Source organism: Etheostoma cragini, chromosome 5, assembly GCF_013103735.1.
Source record: "Etheostoma cragini isolate CJK2018 chromosome 5, CSU_Ecrag_1.0, whole genome shotgun sequence".
Classification (NCBI taxonomy): Eukaryota; Metazoa; Chordata; class Actinopteri; order Perciformes; family Percidae; genus Etheostoma; species Etheostoma cragini.
Genome location: NC_048411.1, coordinates 28,126,021 through 28,139,508, shown reverse-complemented (window position 1 = coordinate 28,139,508; position 13,488 = coordinate 28,126,021). Strand labels below are relative to the sequence as shown.

Sequence of the window (13,488 nt, the reverse complement as noted above, 5' to 3'; positions counted from 1 at the left end):
GCATCTCTCCAGCTACCAGTCCACAATCTTTGGTCCGACCAGGACCCAAAGCACCAAAAGATCCAGATATAATAGTGGTAATTTAAGTAAAATGAAAACAGTTTTTTTGTATGAATGTAGTTTTCCTGATCAATAGAGAGAAGATGAGAGTTGAAAGAGGGTACTTACTGGAGTGATATTTGGGTGCTTGAAGCTGGCAGGGAAACATTGAGAGGTGCCAGATACAAAAGGTACAAATAGAGAGCTCACGATGCATCTTTTGAGACTTAATTAGATTTGTTTCAGTTGAAATTCAATAAAAATCTAAACAATGTCTAATGCATACTCCAAAAAACAGTAAGGAAGAAACAAAAATGCAGGCAACCCTAAAATGAAGGAATAAAGGAAGAATTTATACTAACCAGCCTTTCACACACACTCACAAAAAGAGACACACAAAGAGACAAACCACAATTACCAAGGCCATATCAATTATTTACAGCAACCACATGCTCAGACATCCACAGACATCCACAGACATCCACAGACGGGCATGCCTATACATCCATTTAGTGTGGGGCTGTATGGAATAACGTTTTTGCCAGATTGTTTATGGATCATTTACAGGTCTTGACATTTGCGACCGTGAGGCAAGGCAAGGCAAGGCAGGCTTATTTGAGGCTGCTAGTGTGGGACAATGTATTGCTCTATCTACATAATCAACCTGCAATCCTTGTTGTTCCCAGAACGGGCCGGTCCCACCGGTCTCGCTTTTCAATTGTCATACAGTTCCATCTTCAGTATGCGAAATGAACAATTATTGAAAGAATGGCTACATCAAAATTAAAGGTTTTCAGCCTTGATTTAAAAGAACAGAGAATTGCGGCGGCCCTGCAGTTTTCTGGGAGTTTGTTCCAGATATGTGGAGCATCAAAACTGAAGTTGTCCCAGACAACCTGAGAGGTCTGGGTTGGTCATAATGTAGTAGCATATGACTGTAATTGAAGGCAGCTTTCATGGTGATATAGAGAAAGAGACAGAGCGACTGTGCTTTGCTGTTGCAGGAAACAGTCAGCCTCATAGTGTTTTAAAACATTCTTGTGGCAGCGCCAGAGGCAGTGATGTTCGCCCTTTACTGTATGGGACTGTCACACCGCCTCAAAACGGACGGACAAGTCTCACTGCCGGTTACAATACTGGCCACCGCAGCACGACGTCAGTTTGCGTTTCTCCTGTTGAGTCCAATGAGTTTGTCTGAGGTTTACACAGTTGACAATACAGTATATCATTTTGTGAAATATAGAAATTCAAGGCAGGCTGCTTTATCATCACAACTATCAACTGCTGTATTTTAAAATACAATTTGAGCACAGAAACAAGGATTATTCTAATAAAAAAAGAAGAAAAAATCAACATTACATTAAGTGTCCTTTAGCTGATGCTTTTATCCAAAGCGACTTAGCAACATAGCGGAATATTATTTTCACACTGCGTTTACAAACAATATTGATTTTTCTTACTATTTTATATATGTACAGTGAGGAATATAAGTATTTGAACACCCTGCTATTTTGCAAGTTCTCCCACTTAGAAATCATGGAGGGGTCTGAAATTGTCATCGTAGGTGTATGTCCACTGTGAGAGACATAATCTAAAGAAAAAAATCCAGAAATCCCAATGGATGATTTTTTTACAATTTATTTGTATGATACAGCTGCAAATAAGTATTTGAACACCTGTCTATCAGCTACAATTCTGACCCTCAGGCAGTTAGTCTGCCTTCAAAATGTCCATCTCCACTACATTTATCATCCTAAATTAGATGTACCTGTTTGAGGTTGTTAGCTGCATAAAGACACCTGTCCACCCCATACAATCAGTAAGAATCCAACTACTAACATGGCCAAGACCAAAGAGCTGTCCAAAGACACTAGAGACAAATTTGTACACCTACACAAGGCTGGAGGACTACGGAGAAATTGCCAAGTGGCTTTGTGAAAATAAATCCACTGTTGGAGCAATCATTAGAAAATGGAAGAAGCTAAACATGACTGTCAATCTCCCTCGGACTGGGGCTCCATGCAAGATCTCACCTTGTGGGGTCTCAATGATCCTAAGAAAGGTGAGAAATTAGCCCAGAACTACACGGGAGGAGCTGGTCAATGACCTGGAAAGAGCTGGGACCACCGTTTTCAAGGTTGCTGTTGGCAATACACTAAGGCATCAGGGTTTGAAATCATGCATGGCACGGAAGGTTCCCCTGCTTAAACCAGACCATGTCCAGGCCCGTCTTAAGTTTGCCAATGACCATTTGGATGATCCAGAGGAGTAATGGGAGAAAGTCATGTGGTCAGATGAGACCAAAATAGAATATGTTGGTCATAATTCCACTAACCGTGTTTGGAGGAAGAAGAACGATGAGTCCCATCTCTAGAACACCATCCCTACTGTGAAGCATGGGGGTGGTAGCATCATGCTTTGGGGGTGTTTTCTGCACATGGGACAGGGCGACTGCACTGTGTTAAGGAGACGATGACCGGGGCCATGTATAACGAGATTTTGGGGAACAACCTCCTTCCCTCAGTTAGAGCATTGAAGATGGGTCGAGGCTGGGTCTTCCAACATGACAATGACCCAAAGCACACAGCCAGGATAACGAAGGAGTGGCTCTGTCAGAAGCATATCAAGGTTCTGGCGTGGCCTAGCCAGTCTCCTAACCTAAACCCAAGAGAGAATCTTTGGAGGGAGCTCAAACGCAGTGTTTCTCAGCAACAGCCCAGAAACCTGACTGATCAAGAGAAGATCTGTGTGGACGAGTGGGCCAAAATCCCTTCTGCAGTGAGTGCAAACCTGGTGAAAAACGACAAGAAACGTTTGACCTCTGGAATTGCAAACAAAGGCTACTGTACCAAATATTAACATCTCAGGTGTTCAAATACTTGTTTGCAGTTGTATCATATAAATAAATAGTTAAAAAATCATACATTGTGATTTCTGGATTTTTTGTTATATAGATTAGGTCTCTCACAGTGGACAAGCACCTAGAATGGCAATTTCAGACCCCTCCATGATTTCTAAGTGGGAGAACGTAGAAATCAACAAAATAGCAGGGTGTTCAAATACTTATTTTCCTCACTGTATATAGTCGTCTCAGGAACTGTGCATCTTGTCTCCCCCCCTTTCCTTTTGCACTACTTATATTTTATTTTTTATTCCATGTTACATTCCACTTATGTATCTTGTAGCTTGTTGACACTGGAAAGCTTTAATCTCGTTGCACAGGTATTGCACATGTGTAAATGACAATAAAGGTATATGTCAGAGGTTGCACGCCTATGGAGCAACTATGGGACACAATGTCATCACCACCACCCACATCTATACATTAAGGTCCTGACAGCATATTCAGGCATACCTGGAAATCCTGAGTTCTCACAATAGCAGAATTTGAATTTGTTCAGCGAGTTTCTCTGGCATTGAGTAATGCTGCTCATTAACTATAACCCTGTAGCCAAGCTGCACCAATCACATCGCTGCATCTGATATACATGGTCCTCTGTGTGTTGTTGTGATTGGTCGTAGTGTCATCCAATTGCGTGCAGTGAGATTTTCAAATGCACGCTTGGTGCCGCACCCTCGAGATGAGCGACTTTCATTACTAAATGCCAGACCCTTAATCTTTCGGATTTGGGTCTGGATTGCTATATTTAGGCCATATTATATATATAACATTCAGTGCTTTAAATTAAACCATTTTATGACTTTGTCACTAAATCTTTTTCTCTCAAATCTCAAAGGTACTTGATTATGAACAATAAAGTTGGAATGATTAGTCAATGAATTGATTAGCTGACCAATTGATTAAGTAGTTTAAGTCAAACATTTTGTTCTTTGTCTTATATGACAATAAACTAAATAGATTTGTTGGTTGGAGAAACAGTTCTGGTGATGAGCATTTTTCACTATCTTGAAAACAAGGAAAATACCCTTGACAAAGGTCCAGAGGGGTCAAAAAGTTAATTTCTTCAATGAATGTGTTAAATTAGTGCGGGGTTCCTTCTTTTTCAAGTCTAATGTGATATTTTCCACCTGCATCAAAGAACTGTTGAATGTGTGATGTGTTTTTTTTCTTAGTAAAATAAAAATGATTAAATGAGAAAAATAATTTTCAGATTAATTGATAATATATATAGTTTTTAGTTGTAGCCCTAATGAATAACACTGACTGAATGAAATAAATAAGTAATACAATTTCAGGCTGGAACTTGAACTATCACTGAGTCTTCAGTAAAGCCTGAGACGCTGTGCAGTCACTGTCCTTGGTGCTGATTCTCAAACGTTAACTAATCTGGTTGCATTTCCCTACACTGTCAAGTAGCACTGATTGGCTGGCTTCAGCAGCTTGATTGATTACACACGCCTCACTAACAATATGGTTTCAGATCTCAGATTATGGAAGAGCCTCTAATTTTAGTCTCCAGAACTCGGGATGCAATTTCTACATTTAACCCATCCTCCCCCCACACCTCAGCATGCCATTTCATTATCTAACAGCCTTGCCAATAATACAGTAGGGCAGTTTGATTAAATGGAAATATATGAATTAGTGGACTTATTGATTTATTGTTGACCTATTGCTTAGCTGTCAATTACCTCCCGAGGAGCCATGCATTTATACTATAATATAATCAAAAACAAGAAAAACACACAGTCCAACATCCTTGATTAAATAGCCTCATTCCCTATTCCAGGCCATCCCACACTACAGCACACACACTACTACTACTAATTTAAGTAATTTATGAAATTGGTTGTGCATCTCTGCCACTTTGCGTAAAGAATCTGATATTAGACTTAAATTCCATAGTGCGCTAAAAAAAGAACTCAACATTTTGGGATGTATGCTTTACCAAAGTAAAAAAAGATACATTGCAGGGTACAAACTGTACTTTTGGACGGAGCCAGGTTAGCTGTTTCACCCTGTTTCCAGTCTTTATGCTAAGCTAAGTTCCATATTTAACTATGTATGGTAATGATTATCTTATCTATTTCTTGGCAAGAAAGCCAATAAACCTAGTTTAAATTACTTGTCTTCTTACTTTAATGTTTTCCTCATGATGTAGGTCCTACCAGTCTAGTTCCTACAAATGAAGACAGATTCTCCCTAATAGAAACATCACTGTGTTTTTAATGTTTTCGGACTAAATTCAAGTCAGTTCCTACTATAGTATTCTTATCAACCATCTCTACAATGCTAAGGAATGTTGAGTGGATAAAATACTCAAACCAAATGTTATGTGTTTTTAAAATAGGGCTGTCCTGACTATCACTTTTGGGGCTTCAAGCCTTCACTTGGTTCAACTTTCAGTTTACGTGCTGGTAAGATGATAGCTCAGGCCTTTTTCCGTCGTTCTGTCTGTCTGTCTCTCAATTTCAGAACCTCGGACAGCGCTGCACCTAGGCCTACACACACGCCCGAGCTCCTACACTCACAAAAAAACAGCGGCCCGTCTGAGAATAACTAATTATTACTAATGTTGATACGTAAATTGTATAAAATAAATTATAATTAATAATGTGGGGTTACTAATCCTTATTTATTTTGACTATTTGGGATTTTGGGGGAAAAGCCTTGGTTTAAAGAAACGTGCAATACATAAAGCCACAGAAAAAATTCAACAGCTACAACCTACATGCACAAACCTTTGCATCCAAACCAAGCAACAAATACACAAAGGCACACTATACATAATCCGAATATCACACTTTCCACACCAGTATATAGTGTTCAAAAAGCGTGTCAAGAGGATTCGTGCAGGGGGTGATGATTGGACTGTATAAAGTAATAAATAAAGTATACATTATTATAAAAGCGTCAGGTATTATACTCATTGATACATTTATTCTCAACGCATTGTTCGTTGCAACATTCTCCAAAACACGAGAGAGAGTGAGCACACAAAATAATTTTTAAATAAGCAAGAAGTAGTAGAGAAGAGGAGACAGGAAGTATAAGGAAGCAGACTGCCTGGCCACAGTAGCAAACACATCCATGTTAAACACCAACGTGTCACTAAACATTTAACGACTCTAATCATTAACAAGACTGTCGTTCATCTCCAACTATAAATGACTGTCTGCCTGTAACACTGTGAAGAACACTCTATCCATGAAGCAGTTTTTTTTTTTTAGCTTTGACAAAACTCTCTTTCATGTTTTTCCACACTCCAGCAAAATGTGTCTTCTTTTCCCAGTGTGGTGTCTCTCTCTAACCACATATTTAAGGCTGCTTGACTCTCTGTGGTCTGTACATGAAGAATCACACAAACGTTTGTACAGATAAACTGGCTCTTCCCAGCTGACTGTGTTGAATTGAAAGCGAAGCGGGCGAGTAATTGAAAAAATTCAGAGATCCACGACCACGCGTAAACCCTTCGCGCTGGAAACCACAGGCATGTTGACGTCATTTTATGGCGAGTGCACCTTGTGCCCCAAACATCGCGGCAACCACGAATTAACCATAAGTGAAGCCAAAACATCTGGATCGCCCCCTGGTGGCTGGCTACAGTTTAGGTCAGAAACCCCAACCACTCCACGTTGGACGGGACATGAGCCAAACTGGAAAGTCAAAGTACACGTAAAATACTTTTTCCCAAGTGATTGTTTCTGTCATTTTAGGTACTTCTGATCATGCTGATGTTTGTTCAAGTGTGCAAAATCACAAGATGGCGGCGCCTGTATCCAGGGTATTTTAGCTTCACTACTGCACTGTGGGAGGAAATGGAACTTTTTTTTTTTGCAGCCTATGGATTCATGTTGTGTACCTTGTGTATGATTAATTAGCCATCCATCACCAGTATACAATTCCCCTTGACAGTTTACAGGTCAAAGGGCAGCATTCAGAGTTAATACCTCTACTGCTAGTGTCATGTATATTGCAGCTCTGAATACAAGGTAGGGGCCGTGGGTGGATGGATATTCAATTTGCATTTATGTGTGTGTGTGTGTGTGTGTGTGTGTGTGTGTGTGTGTGTGTGTGTGTGTGTGTGTGTATGTGTGTGTGTGTGTGTGTGTTTGTTTGCAATTGACATTTGCACACACTGCGTGAAAAATCTTGACAGTGTAAGCTAGAAGAGGTTCACCAAGTTATACATTTATTCGGACACTCCTTTCAGCATCGATTCTCACAAATGATCAAGCAGCTGACTGGTAGGGTGAGTCGTTCTGCACGATGTGTTGCATTAATTCAGGACATTTGAGATCCAGGTTATTTTAAAAAGCATAAAAGACCATTTTTTTGTTCCCCTTCCTATGATTTTGAGTGGAAGCGTGCCAAATAGGAAATATAAATTCTTTGTGTGCCTGAATAAAGGAACGACATGTTAATTGGCGGCTTATGTTCTCGTTGTGGCTCATTAGTGAAATACTGTGTTAATTGAAATCTCATACATGAGGTATTTTCTGCCTAATTGAGACATAAACAAGCAAGCTTTGAGACATCCTGTGACTTTGAGGCTACACAAAAGAAAAAAAAGAGGAAAAGTGAGAGAAAGGGAAAGGACCCTCCCAGGCATGTGCACGACAATGTGTGTGTGGTTTCTTTCAGTTTCATTCAACACTCAAGAAGCATTTGTTCTCAACACGTTGGGATCTGTCAGTAAGTGTGGAAGTGTGGTGAAAAAGAGTGTGGGGATTTGGACAGATACAAAACTGCCCTCCAACTCACTTAAAAACACAAGCAAATGGCACGCAAAAATATTGAGTGAGCAGCTAGAGTTCTTTGTGCACATGCTGAATCCACTTCTGCATAATAATTCTGTTTGTTTTTATTAAATGTAGTAGTTTTCCAATTATTATTTTTTTTTTTGAATGCCAGAAATAACGACAATTATCCATTGTGTTTCACCTATATTCATTAAGCGCAGCACTGCCATGAACTGCAATGACGCACTGCCGTGAGTCCAGGCGACTGTCTGTGGTTACGTCACGTCTGTAACAGCAGGACAGTGGAATGTGTTATCTAAACTGGTAAAGGCCGATGAACAGGTTAAGCAAAGACAACGTTGTCGGTAGCTTTACGGTTACAAATAGGCACGTGATGGACAACACGCAAACATGTGGATGGATTCAGTGTATTCTCCAGAATATTCTCGGTTAAAACAGTTGGATGAGGTTGTTTTGCCCTCATTGTTCACCGTGAAGCTCGCTGGAAGTACCTCCGTTAGAGAAAAGAAAGCCTTGTAAATGCTACATTGATTGTGACGAAATAACCAAAGTAAAAGGTGAACCAGCTTTAAAAGTGGTGTTGTCTTTTTAAATAAGAGCTGTGCGGTAGATCCAATTCATGGCGATGTACTAAGTGGTTTATGTGTTTCCTAGTCTCGCTTTGCTAGACCGTGTAACTTTGCTTTATGTTTACCTGCACAGACTACAAGCAGTATAGAGTAGTAGCTATTGTTACTTGGAACATTATTAACAGGCAACACATGACCTGTTATTTTTTGTATTTATCTTATTTGCACTTCCCCTGCTCAAAATAATTAAGTAATAGTCAACGACAAAATGCACAAAAAGATCCTAATGTAACATGCATGTTATGGGTGTCATTATTGTGCGATATGGCAAATGTAATCAGATAATCGGTTTCAGAGAGCTTGGTAATTGGAACAATCCATGCTGTCCCAATCTGTCCCATGCTGAATTTATCACAATGTGTTAAAAACATAAGAGAGGGAGTGTAATGCATAAACTTAGCTCAGCCTGAAAAAGCAACACGTCTCAAACAACCACATTACAGCTGATTACCAGTTCAAACAGTACGGTGTTTTAGGCACGGTATCAGATCAAATTGAATGGATTTAAACAAAGAAACATACAACAATGGTAATGTATTTCACTTTTAAGTCAATAAAAAGACAAAGATATAAAAGGTTCTCTACTCATGTAGGCTTTCTTAGTTTCACAACAATTTGTGTGCTGAGATATGCTGTATCCATCTACCTCACTTTACCTACTGTAGATTCAGAAATGGGTGGTGCCACCTGTAGGTGACAGATTGTACTTAGCTTCTTAAACTAGCATATTTTAGGTGTCAGAATTCATATTCAGAATAGAAGATTTTTTACAAATATTGCGTGTAGGATGAGGTACTCCCATGCCTATTCACTCCTCGCAGCTAAACTAGAAAAAAGCACTGCAACAGTGTCTCTTTTTATGTAACACACATTTATTTTTAGCATTAGAGGGATATATTTATTTATTTATTTATTTTAAGCAGCAACATCCCGTCCCCCATGTATTTTGCATATGATGGAGTGGCATCTATGCTTTATAATCATGGGAACAAATGAAAGAAAAAAAGGAAGAAAAAGAGAGAGAATGACAAAAAGAAAGGACATAAAGGACATAAAAAGAGGCAGACACAGAAGATGAAAGAGAGAAAGACAGGCATACAACACGACAATGAAGAATGTAAGGTAAATACAAGAGAGGACAAGCAGAAAATGAACGACTTCATGAGGAGAAACAAAGAAAGGATTGTTACTATATTCACTGTATGCAGCATTTTCTTTACGCAAATACTACACTGCACTGCAGAAGTGTTAATACTGTGTGATTTCCTAAAAGGGTAAGACAACTTAATGTAGTATACAAATAAGATAAAAAGCACACAAGTAAGATATAAAATATGGGCGAGGCTGTCATATCCAAACACTAAAGAAAAGAGAGGTTTGAGTGAATGCATCAGTACACCGTATAGTATGTAGGAAGTATTAAAGTCGCCAAGAGAGGATAAAAAAAGAAGACTGATTTTTAATTTCCTTTGTTTCTGTCCAATACTGTTTCCCTGTTCACACTTTATCCCGCTGAGTCTACACAAAATCCCAGGCTTAAACTGGTAAAGAAAACTCAGCTGTCAACGTTGCAAATCTATAATCATTTCAGATGCAGGACACAAGCTCTGACAGAGAGAACATTTTTGATTAAATCTATACTGTCAACCATATCCAGCAAAGAGCTCTTTCGTAAAGGTCTGGACAAAAAAATAAGCACAAAGCTATAAAGTGACAATGAACTACAGCTGTATGACTGTTTCTGTGTGGACCTCTGGCTAGACAGACAGGATGAGAGCACCTGGACTCAAGGTATGCTTTCTCTTCTTCCCTAAAGTGTCCTGGTTCCGGGTTCAGTTGTCTAATAGGGACATTTGTCTTCTGTGAAGTGGCACTTGACCAATTGGTTGCCATTTTAAAAGGTCATTAGGAAATGTTGTAATGAATTAGATTACTCGTTGAGCACTCAAATCAGTACAAACCTTAATCCTTGTCAGTTCGGGATCGTTAATAAAATGTTTTTATTCAGTGCATCGTTAACAACTGGATTGGAAATCATCCCAAATAAAGCTAACTTGTAAATCCACTAAGACTTAAGTCCATTCTTGCTGACAGAACTCCCACATATTTATTTTTAAGGTGAAATGAAAGACACACAGGCAAATAACTATAGACAGAAACAAGCATATGAATCAACGTCTTCACATTAAGATTGCACTCAAGGACATTTGCACGCACAAACACATCTACATACATACACACACACACACACACACACACACACACGCACACACACACACACGCACACGCACACGCACACACACTCTCTCTAATGGATAACTTGCCAAACCGGATCAATTCCCCAGTAAATGCTATGGCTTTCTGGGACTTGCCTCTTTGAAAATTAAATAAATAAAATAAATCTTCAAATGTTCAATATCTGAGCATGCTTCAGGTCTGTTGCACACATGTACACATACACCCTTTTACTCATTATGTGGTCAGTTTGAGGATAATGAGGGTGGGTGAAGAAGTTAAAGTGGTAAAAGGTTTCTGATTAAAAATCACTGGAGGGGTGGACTGGTTGTGTTTGTTTAAAACAAAATTAGACTCCATACTGGAATGCCTTGAGGAGTCACGTATGGTGGTAGTAACATTTCCTGGCATGCTATCCATACTTACAATGGCAATTTAATAATAAATATAAAGGTTTCATTTCTTATTGAATTTATTTTTTGTTCCTGTTTCTTCCACTCTGAGCAGACCACAGGGTTCAAATCATGAGCTCGCACACCGTCGCATGCAAGGTTGCTGCAACTTCAACTGTGCCTGTAGCACTGCGTAATAAATGCACATACTCAAACACAGAAAACCATGTGCACACACCCACATACAAACACGCACACACAATCTGTCGGAAACACTTTCCTGCCCAAGGAAGACACAAAACATCCCTGATGGCCTATAAATTGTAGTCAAACCAGGTGCACACACAAGCATAAGTATGTAGCTGGCAGCAACAGGCAGGTATTAAGTTAGAGGGGCATGGGAGGAAAGTGCTTGTTGTGCAGAAATCTACAACAATAATGACAGGCCCATTAAGTTAATTTCACTCTGACAGCCTGAAGCCTCCCTAGGAGGATTCAGATACAGGAGACAGTTTCAGGGACCATAATCGCCTGTAGCTTCATCTATCGTGGTAACTCAGCAAGAATACAGGTTCAGCTGCTGCTCCTGAAAGAAAAACTGTTCACAAGCATGTACTGTCCATCACAGCATTCAATAACCCCCAAAAACTGTAAAATTGCAAAATACACACACTGCACTGCTACATTCCCAGCTATACGTTACTGTTAACTTTCTTTATTCGGCACACGCTCACTCGCTCTCCCTCTCTTTTCGCTATGCATGCAACGTACGCACTACGAGTTATTCCTTGAAGGAGTTTGCTACTTTTAGCATGCGTAGCAGTGCCGAAAACCGGGCTTGTAACACAATGGTAGAAACCCCGCGCTCTGACCACCAACTGCTAGACAGCTTTCACAAACAAAAGGTAACGTAACATACTGTACATGTGTCATTATTTTGCATAATCATTTTTTCTCTAACAAAATGAACCGGTTAGTTGCCAGTTAACGGGTGCCGAAAGCTAAATCTAATCCACTCCGCCACGGCTGTCGCCGGCGGGGTAGCCTAAAACTCAGTTAGGTAAAATAGTCACTGTGAAGCAAAGATCCACTCTGAGTTAAAACGTATATTAAAAGTCATTTTAATTCATTCAAGTATCTCACAAGCTAAACAACAGAGACAACATTGCGGAAATATTGTTCATTCTGGAGCAGCTTTTTAAACCGTCCCTGGAAACATAGAGGGAATTTGGGATGGGAGCATTTTCAGTTTCAAAACTGAACACCTGGGTGTTCCATACATAGGTTCTACTTGGGGGCCCCGCCCAGGTAAATTGAGCCCCGCCCAGATAGATCAAATCCAAATTAAATTTTTTTCTCCAAACAACAGTGTATTTAATGTATTTTTTTTTTTACAGCGCGCACAGAGGAGCTTGTCTCCTGCCCCCCACCTCGTGAAGTTGCATGTTATGTGCATGGCAGCGTCAACGTTGCAAAGTTTGTTTTTGTTGCCGTTTGTAGACCCCGGGCTGTCTACAGAAACCACATATTTTACAGTGTTTTCCGGGCACAGGCAGCTTGCAGATAGTGAGGAGACTGAACTAATGAAACTGTTCAAACAACGCAGCCGCGAAAGCTCCCCGAACGTCATTTATTACAGTCTGCTAATCGTTGCTAACCGAGCCTTCATACTGCGTGCCTGTATCCAACTGCATTTTGGAGTTGGATTTTGCATCCAAAATGCAGAACTAAGTAGGCTACATTTAAAATCTATTCATAACAAGTTAAATCATTATTGCAACATTCAACGTTATATTTTCCTCATAACGTGCAGCCCTAATAACAACCCTGAAATTGTGTCAGATGCAGCATGGTGTTGCAATATTTTCATCATCTTTTAGTCTTATTTGTTTAATATGTAAATTGTTATTTCATTCTAAATGATCTGATAATGTTATGTACCGGTAGTCATTCTTTCTCACCTTCATTTTACTAGTTTATAACTGGACCCATTGTTACTGAACCCGGCCATTACGCTCCGCGCCATCACATCCTGCGCCACCCATCACCACAAGTAAATTCTCAACCAGTGGGAAGCACTGCACTTCAAATAAAAACTTATTTCTGTGCAGTCACACAGAAGGTCTAAAAGTCTCACTTGACAGCAGCTACTGAAGTCTTGCAGAGCTTAGGGAAGGGAAAAAATTAATCAACTGAATCTGAAGAAATACTGTACAGTATATTGCATATCAACGTGTACTGAATAACCTTAACACACACATGCATGGATACAACAGCGTATCCTGTATATCTTCATGTGGAGTTCCACAGTAAAGCATGTGTTAACAACCACACTATGTACATCCTCAGACACACACAAAAACAATTGGATTACAATATTAATTGAACCCGGCCATTCAAATGCAAATGGTTAACACGTAAGCCCAGGCAGTTGTGTGCTTCAACATCACAGCGACTACTAATATACTGTTCTGTGAGAAACTTTGATAAAGCCAGATCAAAGCAGACTGGAGAAGAATCTACTCAAG

The 13,488-nt window shown here is 39.7% G+C and overlaps 1 protein-coding gene and 1 long non-coding RNA gene across 8 annotated transcripts in view; one reads left to right on the top strand and one right to left on the bottom strand.

Annotated features, from left to right (window-relative positions):
- LOC117944467 overlaps positions 1-13,148 on the top strand; it is a 13,746-nt gene extending 598 nt beyond the window's left edge. Inside the window, exons 2-3 of the long non-coding RNA XR_004656586.1 lie at positions 9,515-9,518; positions 13,137-13,148. This is a non-coding gene — a long non-coding RNA (uncharacterized LOC117944467). The remainder of the gene's footprint in view (positions 1-9,514; positions 9,519-13,136) is intronic.
- The window catches only part of trpm3 (transient receptor potential cation channel, subfamily M, member 3), a 160,267-nt gene that overhangs the window by 114,366 nt on the left and 32,413 nt on the right, over positions 1-13,488 (bottom strand). The gene's annotated exons all lie outside the window — the stretch shown is intronic.